Source organism: Danio rerio, chromosome 25 (assembly GCF_049306965.1).
Source record: "Danio rerio strain Tuebingen ecotype United States chromosome 25, GRCz12tu, whole genome shotgun sequence".
Classification (NCBI taxonomy): domain Eukaryota; kingdom Metazoa; phylum Chordata; class Actinopteri; order Cypriniformes; family Danionidae; genus Danio; species Danio rerio.
Window position 1 is genome coordinate 27,204,649 of NC_133200.1, and position 14,049 is coordinate 27,218,697.

General features: G+C 35.1%; 1 long non-coding RNA gene across 1 annotated transcript; it reads right to left on the bottom strand.

Moving 5' to 3' along the window:
• Positions 1–4,308: 4,308 nt before the first annotated feature.
• On the bottom strand, positions 4,309–10,516 carry LOC103909861 (uncharacterized). The gene is made up of 3 exons (XR_659979.4): positions 7,478–10,516; positions 7,311–7,405; positions 4,309–7,006 (listed from the first exon to the last, which is right to left on the bottom strand). It is a non-coding gene; the product is annotated as an uncharacterized lncRNA (long non-coding RNA).
• Positions 10,517–14,049: the final 3,533 nt, after the last annotated feature.

The following is a 14,049-nucleotide window of genomic DNA, read 5'->3' on the forward strand; positions in this document are numbered from 1 at the left end:
TTTTTTAATATTTCCCAAATGATGTTTAACAGAGCAAGGAAATTTCCACTGTATGTCTGAATTTTTCGTTTGAAGAAATTCTTACTTGTTTTAATTTAATCTAGAATAAAAGCAGTTTTACGTTTAAAAAAAAAAAAAAAAACCCTTTAGGGTCAAAATTAGCCCCTTAAAGCTAATTTTTATTTTATTTTTTTCTGATAGTCTACAGAACAAACCATCATTATACAATAACTTGCCTAATTACCTGCCTTTAAATGTCACTTTAAGCTGTATAAAAATGTCTAGTCAAATTTTATTTACTGTCATCATGACAAAGATAAAATAAATTAGTTATTAATACTATTATGTTCAGAAATGTGTTGAAAGAATCTTCTTTTCATTAAACAGAAATTAGGGAAAAAAGTAAACAGGGCAGCTATTAATTCAACTGGGGCTAATCAGACTTCAACTGTATGTCTTCCTCCAGCCATCTCAGGTATTTTCATAAGAATAAAGTTGATTTTTTTTTTTTAATTAAAACTACAGTTCCTTTTTAAACAATAAGGGAGAAGTATGAATAAAATATATAACCAATGCATGAGAAAAATAAGAGGAAATGAGAGGTTAATATAAACATAAAAATGAACAGGTCTATTAAACACAAAGCAATAAGCATAAATTCTAGGAGTTAAACATCAATCTTTAGGCTAATACTACTTGTTTGAATATGCTAAAGGGTTTACATGTATGTACATTTATAGATATAAAAATTTTCAATGTAAAAATCAAAACAAGTTGTTTTGATTAGGTCTTAATAAATGAGATTATTTTGGATAATGAATGCATTTTCAAAAAAGCATTTTAATCCAAAAAGATCATGTTGAAAAGAACAAAAGGTAAAATAAGTGAGCTATGTAGAAGTTTCCCAGAAAGAGCAGGTAGCCTTTAAACTGCTAGACAGGAAATATATTTATATTATAATATTAAAACAATTTTATAATTATTTAAGAAAATAGTTCTTTAACTTAATTTGTTAAGAGAGCTTAAGGGTGGCAGGATCAATGATGATGATTATTTTATTTCAAGTCTTTAAGACTTTGAATATGAAATTTGAGGAATTTGAGTTCATATTTAGGTTATCCACTAAAATATATCATTTAAATCCTTCATGGAAATGAATGCAGTAAATAGTCTGTATAAAAAAGTTAAAAATAAACCTGTGCAAACAAGCTAACTTTTATAACCAGATTATTTAACAAAAGATGATTACTGCAGTAAAATATTTGTAGTCTTTTAGTAAGCAAGATGTGTGCAAGATAGAGAGGGTGTGAAAAGTGAATTGTTTGTTTTGAAACTTTTGAATCAGAATTTGTCCAATTATAAACCTGAAATACACGTGTCTGTTGTCATGTGGTGAACTCGGCCAATCGTGTAATATCGGTGTCGTCATCAGAGCTCCTGCAGTCGCTCTTCAGAAGCTGCACGGTCTGAGTCTGCCGTCTGATCTCGGAGCGCTGTCGTGGTACTTTGATGCCACATGTGACAGTCACGTGGTGTCGGCGCAGCATCAATCCCGACAAGATTTCTAACCAGCATGCACCGCTTTAAGACAGATTTCGATTGATCTGCACAGCGCTGCATGAAGTCGAACGCACCTATCCACTGCGTTAGGTGGAATGTGCGTGATGTACGCGGTAATTTTCAGTACTTGGATAACAAAATATACACCATATTTGTTTTTAAGTGCAATATATTGCACAAGATCAGGGGCTTTTGACAATACATCAGGGGCTTAAGCCCCCAAAGCCCCCACCCCCCCTCTCAACGCCACTGTGCCTCACAGCAAGAAGGTCTTTGATTGGAGTGACACATCATGGGTGTTTCCCAGTACTGGGTTGTGGCTGGAAGAGCATCCACTGCATAAAACATATGCCAGAACAGTTGGCAGTTCATTCCGCTGTGGTGACATCTGAAATAGAGACTAAGCTAAAGGAAAATTAATAAATAAATATTTATTTCATTAGAATGAAATTGTACAGATTGAATAGAACACAAAAAAATGTTTTATAAAATTCTTTATTGTGTGTTGTCATAGACCTGACTTATGTTATGACCAAGAATTAGGTTTATTAAGTCTAAACTCCCTGACTTCATCCCTATTTTCTGCTTCATACAAAAAATAAAAAATCTATCAGGTGATATGCTAGTCAAATAAGATCATCATCATATTAGTTAAACTTTAATTTTGTTGATTTGCAAAACTCACTGCGCACTGACACCTGTACATTAAAGGCTGTTACCCCTGCCATAAAACGCAGCCCGTCTAAAATTTGCATCTATTAACTTAAATTAATATTTTTTAATAACATCATTATGACACTAATTAGAGTGAACTCTTCCCTTACAGAAGATTACAGATTTGCTTTTAAATTTATTTGCAAACCTAGTTCATTTTAAATTGCATCTCACTTATTGTTTTTCCTTTATCCATCAAGATAATAATCAGATTACGTTTTAATAAATTATGGCTTTTTGTTTTCATTTAGACTGAGAATCCCAATGAAAGTCTATGAAACGCAGGCCTGGATTGAGAATTCAGAGGCCCCTGGGCACAATGTCTTGTAGGCCACCTGGCCACACCCCTATAGTGAATTAAAAAATAAGATTAATAAAATATTTTTAAATAAAATTATTCTATAATGTATTGCCCGCAGAAGTTATACACTAAAAATGTATATTTAAAAGTATTTTTAATGTATAACTTCTACAAACTTATAATGCATTATAACACCTCTTCAATTTAGATATGAATCGGAGTCTTCTATATAATACACAGACTTATTAATGATTCCTACCCAGCATGCAATAGCCGTCATTTCACCGGCTAGGTGAAGCATAGACCAGATCTAGCCCGGCTATGTGTAACCCATCTCTAGCCCAAAAGACTTAAATTTGCTTACCTGTCTTTTTTTGGCAAAATACTTTGTGATATGTTTGATATTCCTTTAAGTGAGTAAAGTCAATCGCATTTAAAGGTATGTTATTTTCATAGTCTAAGCATTGCCTTGAATTAGCTTGTCATCCAACCGGCTATTTATAGCCCACTGATAGGCCAATTTCACACTTCCGCATTCGTTACTTCCGGTTTTGACCGCCCCTGGGTAAACTTATTTCCGGTAAAAACAATGGCAGCGCAGTCGAGGAGCAAGGCGTTCTGCTGTGTACCAAAGTGCAGCAATTCAAAGCAAAAGCAACCATATATGAGTTTTCATGAGTTTCCCACTAACGACATGCAAAGACAAAAGTGGGTACATGCAATTAGACGAGACGAAGGGCCGAAGTTTGATATTCGAAGGGCAAGTACGTTAGTCTGCAGTCAACACTTCACTGCTGCTGACTTCATCCAGGGTAGTTGTCGTTTTAAACCTGGAGTTATTCCAAGTCACTTTCAGTGGAACAATTTTCATGTACAGCCACAAAAGCAGTCTGCTTTTGAGAGGTCAAGTGCTCGTCTAGGAGTAGATGTGCGTGCCCGAAAACTGTGGATCTGCAGAGTAACAATGACTCAGAAGTTATCGTCAAGGACCATGACTACACTGCATACCCCCCTCCTGGTAAGTATTTGTATTAAAGTGTAACTTAGATGCAAAATTACACACACTAGGGCTGCATGATTATCTCGATTAGGGTTGAAGTCAATTCATTAAGTACAATTCACCTAAAATGTCATTTCTGTCCTCATGTAATGATGTAATCAAATGATGTAATGATGTAAACCGCGAGGTCACACGTGAGCTGTCGCACTGTTTGTTTACATCAGAAAAGGACGCGCTTGCGTGCAGTGAACAGAACCTGTTAATTAAGGGAAATTAAGGGAAGGCAATAGTTTTAAAATAATGCTCAGTTTGTTGCACAAGGCGACAACTTTGCTCCTTAATCAGGATATGATTTGCATGTATGTTTTGTTTCTCACAGTCGAGGCACATTACATGGTTTAACAGTGTTTATATATATATATATATATATATATATATATATATATATATATATATATATATATATATAAAGCTGCCATAAAGATTTAAATTCATTAACCCTATAATTCATCAACTATACAGTTCTTAACTATAAATCAGCACTGATTTGATTTCAGCTTAATGAATGCGCAGTTTTAGAGCTGCTTTATAAATGTATTAAGGTGTTTGCAACTCTAAATTCACTATTTATTTTTGTAAAGGTTCTTTGGAAAAAAACGTTGTATAAAGTGCTACAAAATTAAGTAACTTGAGTAGTTTAATGTTTTTACTTCGATTTTTTTTTTTTATTCTTATCATTGATATTATTATTAAACCTTTGTAATTTGTCATTTTGTAGGTGCTTTGGATGAAGCCTTGGAATACATAGCAGAGCTGGAGGCTAGGCTAAATAAAATTTCTCTGGAGACACCAACTGTTTCAGTAGGTTTTGTGTGTCTGATCACACAATTTGCCACTACACCAGGTTTCCCTCACAGGAAGTATTCCAGGTTTTCTGGGAGTCTGTTTGTCCATCTGCCACAAACCTTATGTACTGGACAAAAGCACAAAGAATGGGTCGGGAAGCTTCCCCTACACCAAGTCCTGCATGCAAAATTCAGCTCATAGATGAACTGTTCATGTACTGCTGCCGCGTAGCTGCTGGCCTTAGGGAGAGAGTAATTGCTGACATCTTTGGCATAAGCATGGCCACAGTAAGCATGACAGTCATCACCTTGGCAAATTATCTTTATTTTGTTTTAGGCTCTGTTCTCATTTGGATGTCAAGGGAACAAATAAGCTCTTCCATGCCTGAGAAGTATAGTTCATTCAGTCCAAATGTCAGAGTAATCCTGGACTGTACAGAAATTTTCTGTGAGAGTCCCACATCTCTGACACTCCACTCAGAGATATTCTCTAACTACAAGAGCACCACAACATTTAAAGGACTCTTGGGAGTGGCTCCATGTGGTGCAGTAACATTCATCTCTCGTCTGTACACTGGCTCAATCTCTGACAAAGAGATTACAAGGAGGTCTGGCATCTTGAGTCTTTTTGAACCTGGAGATAAGGTGATGGCTGACAAAGGCTTTACAATTGGGGACATGATCATCAATGTTGGTGCTACAATAATAATTCCACCGTTCAAGCGTGACCGGCAGTTCAGCAAGACAGACTGTCAAAAAACACAAACCATTGCACGGCTCAGAATTCTGGTGGAAAGAATAATACGACGAGTTAAAGAAAACCACATCTTCGATTCTGCTATACCACTAAGCTTGTCAGGAACAATTGACCTGATCTGGCATAACTGCTGCTTCATGGTAAATTACCAGGGACCAATGTTTTTGGAGCATTAAATGAGCCACATTTCTGCAACTTCTATGGCCTTTACCTTGAAGCCAGATTGTCTGGCTAGCCAGTTAATTTTCAGTTTAGTTTCAGTTTAACTATCCTGAAATGTGTAAAATAGTAGAAATCAAACCCATCTGAGTAATCCATATACAAAGAACGGAAACCATGACAACCACATAAAATTAACTCAGTGTTTGTTTAGATACATTTGAAGGATTCTGTGCTGATTTGTTACATTGTTCTGTTTGTTATTATTAAAATAGCTACAAGTGAATGTAATTTTATGATTTCCTCTTAACTTTAAAAAAAAAAAATATTACAATATATTTCCCCCTCTGTGCTCAGAGGCAGATTTGTTACTTTTATCAAGCAAAAACGAGCAGTCTCCTGAAAATAACAAGGACAGTTTGCATAAACATTTTTTTTTTTAATAATTGCTATTGGTCAAAATAAACATATCAAACAGTTGTTCTGTTGTCCAGTTGTTATTTGACACATTTTATTGTTAGTTTCAGATATAATACAGAATTGTAAACCTGAACTGATACAACATGAAATTTTAACAATTATAATAGTAGTTTAAAAATAGACAAAGTTGTAAAACAATATAAAATAAATTACTCTACATATATACATACCGTGGTAGCAATTTTAAAGGGTTAGCTCACAAGTGCAAGTATCAAGGTGAGTAATTAATACTATAAATTTTGTGTGAATTAACCTTTTACTACAGCAATGTTTAAACCATAGATAGATACTTGTCCATATATACATAATAGTAATAAATGTCCAACTTCTCCTTCATTGATGTTATAAAGACATCATCTCGCCAGATCCTCTGAATGGTTATGTCTGACTGTGTGTCAGTCACAAAGTCACACCACTGCAGACCAGTTACGGCAAGCTGGCCTTGAACCTGCCAATAGTATTTGTGTATTTCTTTGAGTTTGGCTTGGCCCTTTTGCATTTTAATAAATGAAGCCTGGCCTATACTTTCAGCAGATGTACTTCCACTAGACCAAATGGGAAGATTTCAGATGGATCATATACTCTCCCATCTGGACTGGCTCCTAGATGTGGTGCATCTGGGTGAACAACAAAGCCACAAGGTAAAACCGTAACCCTCTTTGTTTCAGAATATTGTTTCAAAATTTCTGGTTCAAGTTCAAGTCTACGTTTCCTAGGACTTGTCTGCTTTGTGCCTTTTAGTATACGTGCTGCTAATGACTGGCTAGCAGATTCACCAACCACATAGCAGACTTCTCTAAACCTGCTTGCGGTGACTCTTGGTTGACGCACATGTGCCCAGGCGGCAAAATTTGACTGTAGTCGAGTATTGTGCTCAATCTGACCGGATAAGACATGTGACACTTGTATTGACTGCAAATGAAAAGATTGGTGGTGAGTGGGAACAAAATTTAGGTTTGTACTAAACTGACTGCCACACACTGGCAGGTTGGGGAAATCAACTGTAGGTTGATCAGCAGCTGTGAGAGGATAGTGGTACGAAAGAGGACTGCTCCGGGGTAATAGACCAAACTGCGAGCTGACCAACTCCATTTCTGACATGCCTCCAAGTATATGAGCCAACAAAGGTTTTGGGTCAATCTGGTTTAGTTTTGCTCCAGAAGCCAGGATGTGTGGATCTGGAAGTGGACCTAAAGAAATAAATGCTTGTTAGTGTTAACTTATAACATATGAAACAAATTTCTAAATGGAGTCTGTCAGTGTGTATGTAACTTTATGATGAAATACATCTGTCAGCCTCTCTCTGTTCTTTTTGTAAATAATGTATGTGAATCTATATTTAGATGTGTGTCTGTACATTTCTATGTGTGGGTATGTCTTCTGTGTGTATATATATATATATATATATATGATGTTTGTATATTGATATACATGTATGTGTTTCTGTTTGTCAAGAGTATGGATACATTTTGCATACACACAGTTTATTATTACCTGTGTGAGCTTTGTACAGCGTAGACTTTACTCCTGTCTTCCCTAAAGAACATGGTTTCTGAACTAAGTTGACTCATTGCCTCTGGACTGACACCCTTAATATAAACAAAAAATGTGTCAACCAGGAATATTTGCAAATGCTGAAAAACGGGAAACATTACACTTACCTGTGTCCTTGGATGATGCCATCTCTGTTGTTCACTTGTGCAAGCCACTGTTGGTGGGACAGATTTTAGATGAAGCTGCATATATATATTTTGTATTGTTAATGTTGCTTTGTTAAATTAGTTTGAATAGATTGTATTTTTGAGAACCTGTTAATTAAAAATGTTGATATGTATATGTGTATTTTGTTGTTTATTAAATGTATAAACATTCATTCATTCATTAGCTGAAATTTTGGTTACTTGTTTATGTTTGGGCTGTACTTAGACGTCTATAAGATTTTCTCTGACAGCCCAAATTTAACCATTATTTAGCCAAGACCAAAATTCACCGGCTATTAGAGGTATGCATGTAGTCGTTGAAAAGGCGTCTAAATCATGTCTAGTCTAATCTTGGGCTACGGTTAGACGTCTATTAGATTTTCACTGACAGCCCAAATTTAGCCGTGATTTTAGCCTACACCAAATTTCACCGGCTATTAGACGTATATATGTAGCCGTTTATTAGCCATCTAAATCATGTCTAGTGTAAACTTGGGCTATGCTTAGACGTCTATTAGATTTTCACTGACAGCCCAAATTTAGCCGTGATGTTTAGACTTTTTGTCTTTTGGACAAAAAATGCTTGCTCGGTACTTGTCTTCCTCGTGATGAAGAGTGTGCAAAATCTGATATGGGAAAAAAAGAAGAACGTGTTTATCAGAAGATGTATTCAAACCGGTTTCATAATCCATCGCGTCAAAACATGATGCTGTGTGCCAAACAAGCTGCACCACTTACCCCGCTGTTTTAGAGGTGCATTTCTCGGCACAACATGAGCAGCGCCTATTTTGTCCGGCATGCATGCATTTCCACACCCGGGATTCATACCAGGAGCGGCAACGCGACAGTCTGTCTTGCTGAACTGCCGGTCACGCTTGAACGGTGGAATTATTATTGTAGCACCAACATTGATGATCATGTCCCCAATTGTAAAGCCTTTGTCAGCCATCACCTTATCTCCAGGTTCAAAAAGACTCAAGATGCCAGTGCATCAGCGTCAAGCAGAAGCGGTGCGAGAGGCGCGCAGGTGTCAGTTTGTTTTTGATTACATTGCGTTCACCAGCGTTTGATCGGTTGCACATAGTCAGAATAACATCTTTATAAAACGATAAAGTCTTTAACACCGTCTTTATTATAAAGGGAAAAGATATTCATGGGGATGATTTTTCTGCGTGAGAAAATGGATGTGTGGCGTGAGAGCGTGAGAATACGGTCAATTGCGTGACTCTCACGCCGAATGCGTGAGAGTTGGCAACCCTGCCCTTGGCTAAGGATTGTAATGAGTGTTTAGCACAGCCACTAGCTCATTATACGTTTTGTCTCCTGGCTTTGTGGGGCAGCGCAAACTTCTTAATAAACTATATGTAGATGCACCAACCTTAACTAACAGCACTGCTTTTTTTCTCAGCTGTCAAATCCATTTGTTTGGAAAAAATAATCAAGCATTTCAATATATTCATCCCATAGCTGTGTTGCACTATCAGAAGAACTCACTGTCCCTTTTAACAAAGTTATTTGAAATATTATGAAATATTCTGGGATGCAGTAGAATATGGAGACAGATAAACATAGTTAAAGACTTTACTAACAGATGCGGGACTTTATGACAGGAAGTGAACCTAGCTAGAACAACAACACACTGCTCTGATGACCGCCCAGTTGTAATCGTCTTACCCAATATCGCCCTCTAGTGGTTACACTTTTAAATAACGTTACTTACTACTTCACTACAAGTAAGAACTTTCTCAATGCTTATTTGATGTATTTGTTGTGGAGGTAAAGCTGTAGTAAACGAGAGAGTAATTGACAGCTGACAAACTCAGTATCAACATGACCTGTTTTCAGTAAGAACAGAGTGGCCTTGCACCCATGAAAAGAAAGATTGTTTTTGAAAGTGCTTCTGTTAAAAATGCAGACTCAAAACGGTTCTACTGTAAATCCTGAATCATTATTGGAGTTACTTTTGCATGCTGGAGGGATATAACCTTATGCAGTTCAAAACCATAATCTGAAGGATGACACCATGGCTAAAGTATTACTTTTAGACAGGAATGTTTTAAAACTATTTTAGTCAGTCAAAGCTTTTATAGATTGTGTTCTTTTTTTTTTGAATGAGCTCAGAGATGTTTTTCAGCTACTGAAAACATCCGTTGAAAGACTGACTCTTTTCAAGTTCATAGAGTATCTTATACAGCATCGTTAATATAGTCTGATTTTTATTTTGTTGAATAACAAAGTAATAAATAGTGCTCTTCCAATTAACCAGCTTTACTGAGGTGAAGTTTTTGAACAGTGGCAACTTGTGACACGTATATTTGGTCTGAAATAGCATGTAGTTACAGTATGACTTAAAAACAACTTTAATATTATTTTATTGACTTTTTTTATAGTCATTGGCTAATTATGTTTTCACTATTTAGAATTTGAAAACAATAGTTTTTTTAAATTATATTAATAAGGAGAAAGTCAGAGTGTGAATATAAATCCAACTTTACCCCAGTGCCAGTTTTGGGGAAATGTAATTCCAGCACTCCGCTGGCTTGTCAACAACTATGCTGGACAAAGTGCACGTCTTCATAGAGTTTTCTAACTGGTGAATGACATGATCTAATGTCACATAAGATTGTCTATGGTCATCTATTTGGTGCGGAGACATGGCTTCAGGAGACATGGCTTTGAATGGCAGAAGAAGGAAGTGCATTTTTTAAAGCCATTATGTTAACATTAGAATTTTGGCAGATCACCTACTACACCTTTAAGATCATTTAATGGAACCTTAAAGAACAGAAGCTCCCTTTTATAGAGGGAAACCATAAGCACAACATTGTAACCACATGAGGGTAAAAATAAAGAACTCTGTGACTCACAGACTTATTTCAGTAAATAATGATGTTTATTAAATGCATTCTTCAATTTTATGTAAAAGGATAGAAATTTTTCTACCTGACCTACACCAGGTGTCTTTCTACCATTGAATTAATTTCTTTAATAGCATTGTCCTAAATGTGGTTGTACATTAAATTACCATTGTTTCTAAACTGGTAGGATAAGATTTTAAAGTTTTTTCTGTAATACACTACTAGATTCACATTTTTTCTTGCTTGAGCTTTTAGATCATATGTGAACTTTGCATAATGGTTAATTATTAATATTATTCAAACAGTAATGAACTTTGCTGTCAGTTTGGAAATCACTTGGCAGTTGTTGTAATATATACTTCTATTTTTATTGAGAAACATTTAATAATATATATAAACCACAAAGTGATATATGATATTTTACAATCATATATGATTACCATTATTCTACATTAATCAGAGCATTACTTATATCTTATCCTATCAGTTTTGTAACAATGGTAATTTCATTTAGGACCACATTTAAGACATTTGTATATTCACAGAGAGAGCACAAATTATATGCTTTTTTTTTTTTTTTTTTACACATAGAAGAATATTGCATAATTTAAAAACCAATTATTTATTAACAGTATGTTTAATAATTAAAGAAAAAGTACAGTTAATGTTGTTAATGTACCTTATTTATTGTTATTAAAATATTTTTCAGTTGCACACAGAAAAATGTTATGCTATATTTTTACTTTATCAAACTTCAATATAATTTATATATAAAGTCTAGCATTATAGGAGGATTAACTTTTTGTTTTGCAATTAAAGAAAGAATGAAGACAAATTTTGTGTGTGTGTGTGTGTGTTTTTTTTTTTTTTTTTTTTTACATGTTTTTGTTATTTTCACAGCAAGCATTTTTTTTTGTTTTTAACAGATGTATAATAGATGTCTAAACATAGTCATCTTGGCTAAAACAAAGCTAAATTTGCATTGTCAAAGAAAATCTAATAGACGAATAGGCCAAAACTAGACATAATTCATTCATTCACTTTCTCTTAGGCTTAGTCCCTTTATTAATCTGGGGTAACCACAGCCAATCGCCAACTTATCCAGCACATGTTTCACGCAGTGGATGCCCTTCCAGTTGCAATCTATCTCTGGGAAACATCCATACACACTCATTCACACTCATACACTACGGACAATTTAGCCTACCCAAATCACCTGTACCGCATGTCTTTGGACTGTGGGGGAAACCGGAGCACCTGGAGGAAATCCACATGAATGCAGGGAGAACATGCCAACTACACACAGAAACTCCAACTGACCCAGCCGAGGCTCAAACCAGCGACCTTCTTGCTGTGAATCGACAGCACTACCTACTGCACCCCCCCGACTAGTCATAAAATAAACAGAAATTAATAACTACACATATAAAGTCTGTCTGATCTGTCTATTTGACGTCCATTATGTCCAGCTGTAGATTAGATTTTCACTGACAGCCCAAGTTTAGTCTTGTTTTAGCCAAGCCGTCTACGTTTAGATGTTTATTAGATGTCTATTACAGTTGTTTACAATTGCTATGACACTTTTGTCAATACATTTAACAAGTTTCCTAAACTCTTAACACGGCTAGCACAACATCCGTCTTCGTGGGCTATACAATTATCACATTTCTTGTTGCTTTGACACAAAATACATCCAGTTAACACAAATTTAAAATGCTTGAACTTATTTTACAAATAAACTCAACCAAAACCAAAACAATGTAATTTCACAGTCCAATTTACCAATGCTTTCACACAGTATGTCAGAACAGATAACATCATGTTCTAAACAGAACCTGTATAGGCTAAAGCCACAGTAAACAGCTGTTCATATTGTCAGTTGAAACACAAATCTATTCCCTGTATATATAGATACAGAGTTCTGTAATGTGCTCACTGTTCCTTTCAAAAACCTCATGAGTCCTCTTTTTGAACATACAGTATGATCATGTGATTTAAAAAACCACAACACATGAGTGTGTTTCTAGATGGGAATCCGCTGTCATATGTCATATATATATACACACACACACACACAAACACACACACACACACACATACATATATACATGTGTATGTATATATATATATATATATATATATATATATATATATATGACAGCTCCCATCTCCCATATGAACATGATTCCCATCTAGAAAGCACACTCCTGTGTTGAGATTTTTCAAATCACATGTTCATACTGTATGTTCTAAAAAAAGACTCATGAGGTTTTTGAAAGGAACAGTGAGCACATTGCAAAACTCCGTCACCAATACGTCCAGATAAGGTTATGGAATACAGTCATTACTTTACTATGCACAGTGTGTTTTGCAGTAACCTACTCTATAAACATGGCGTTCATTAGTACATACATTAGTTATAGCAGGGGTTTTCAAACTTTTTCAGCTGAGGGCCCCTTTGTGTAGGGCAAATTCTTTTGGGGACCCCCAAAAATAAAAATGACGCCACCCCCTCAAATTAACAACTGTACTTAATTTTTTTTTATTGTATTATTCAATACATTTATATTATTATATATTATTCAATAAATTTATATTATTCATTATCTGGATTAATTTTTGTAAGATGTTAGTTGAGTTGACATGGTTTTAGTGCTTCAATCTATTGATCAAATCTTGATGCGCAGTACTCATTGTGGTCTGCTTTCACTGGATTATTCCATCAAGCCATATTTTGTGTACAAGTCGTCACTTTACACAGTTTTTATGCCATTTTTATGCTTTTTTTCAGCATATGCACAGCTAGACTCTTCTGTATTTACCCTTACAGCTGAGAGTCTAAATGTATCTAAAGATTTAAAGCTTTAAAGTTTTAAAGAGTTTTGTCATTCATCAGCCTGTTAACAGTTAACTGTGCTGTTGTAACTAGCAATACTACAATGGAGGCTGTGTGTTGTGTTTATTTTTATTCCTTTTTTTTGTGCACATCATAATTTACTCAGGTCGACAATCCTGACTTACACTGATAAAAAAATAATTTCCTAAATGCAATCTAGAATTGGGTATTCAAGTTCAAAGAGCCACAAGTTTTACTTTGCATAATTTTAGAAGCTTTGCTGACTTTAAAATGTTCATACCAGTTTGTTCTATTAATAATAATACTGAACATTACATTTTAATTAGTTACACAAACAAATATGGGAAAAAGTGGAACAAAAATGCATTTATATTCAGAGTATTAAAATTTTATCAGGTATGTTGAGCTCCATTAAATACAGAGCACTAATACATTTTAATATTTAATAATTATTAGCCCTATAACATAACACAAACAGATACATTATAATTTTTAAAGGCTATGGTGGTTTTACTCAGTGTGTATACAATTTAGTTTTTTTAATCATCCAGTTATGAACCAATGTGAGTAAGAGGTCCACTGCAGAGCTCATCCAGCTGTCATTAGTGTAACAGGAGTGAAACTGAGAACTCGCTGATGTGATGACAGCTCCATTCATTGTTATTGCAGCACTTTTTGCTTTACAATTTTAATATGTTTGTTTGCCATGCTGCAAATAGGACCGTCTGATATTTGTACAATGCAAAGTGTAAAAGCCTGTCGCGCTGTGGACGAGGTGCAATGTTGTGCCGTGTCTTTAAAATGCTATTTGTTCTCTA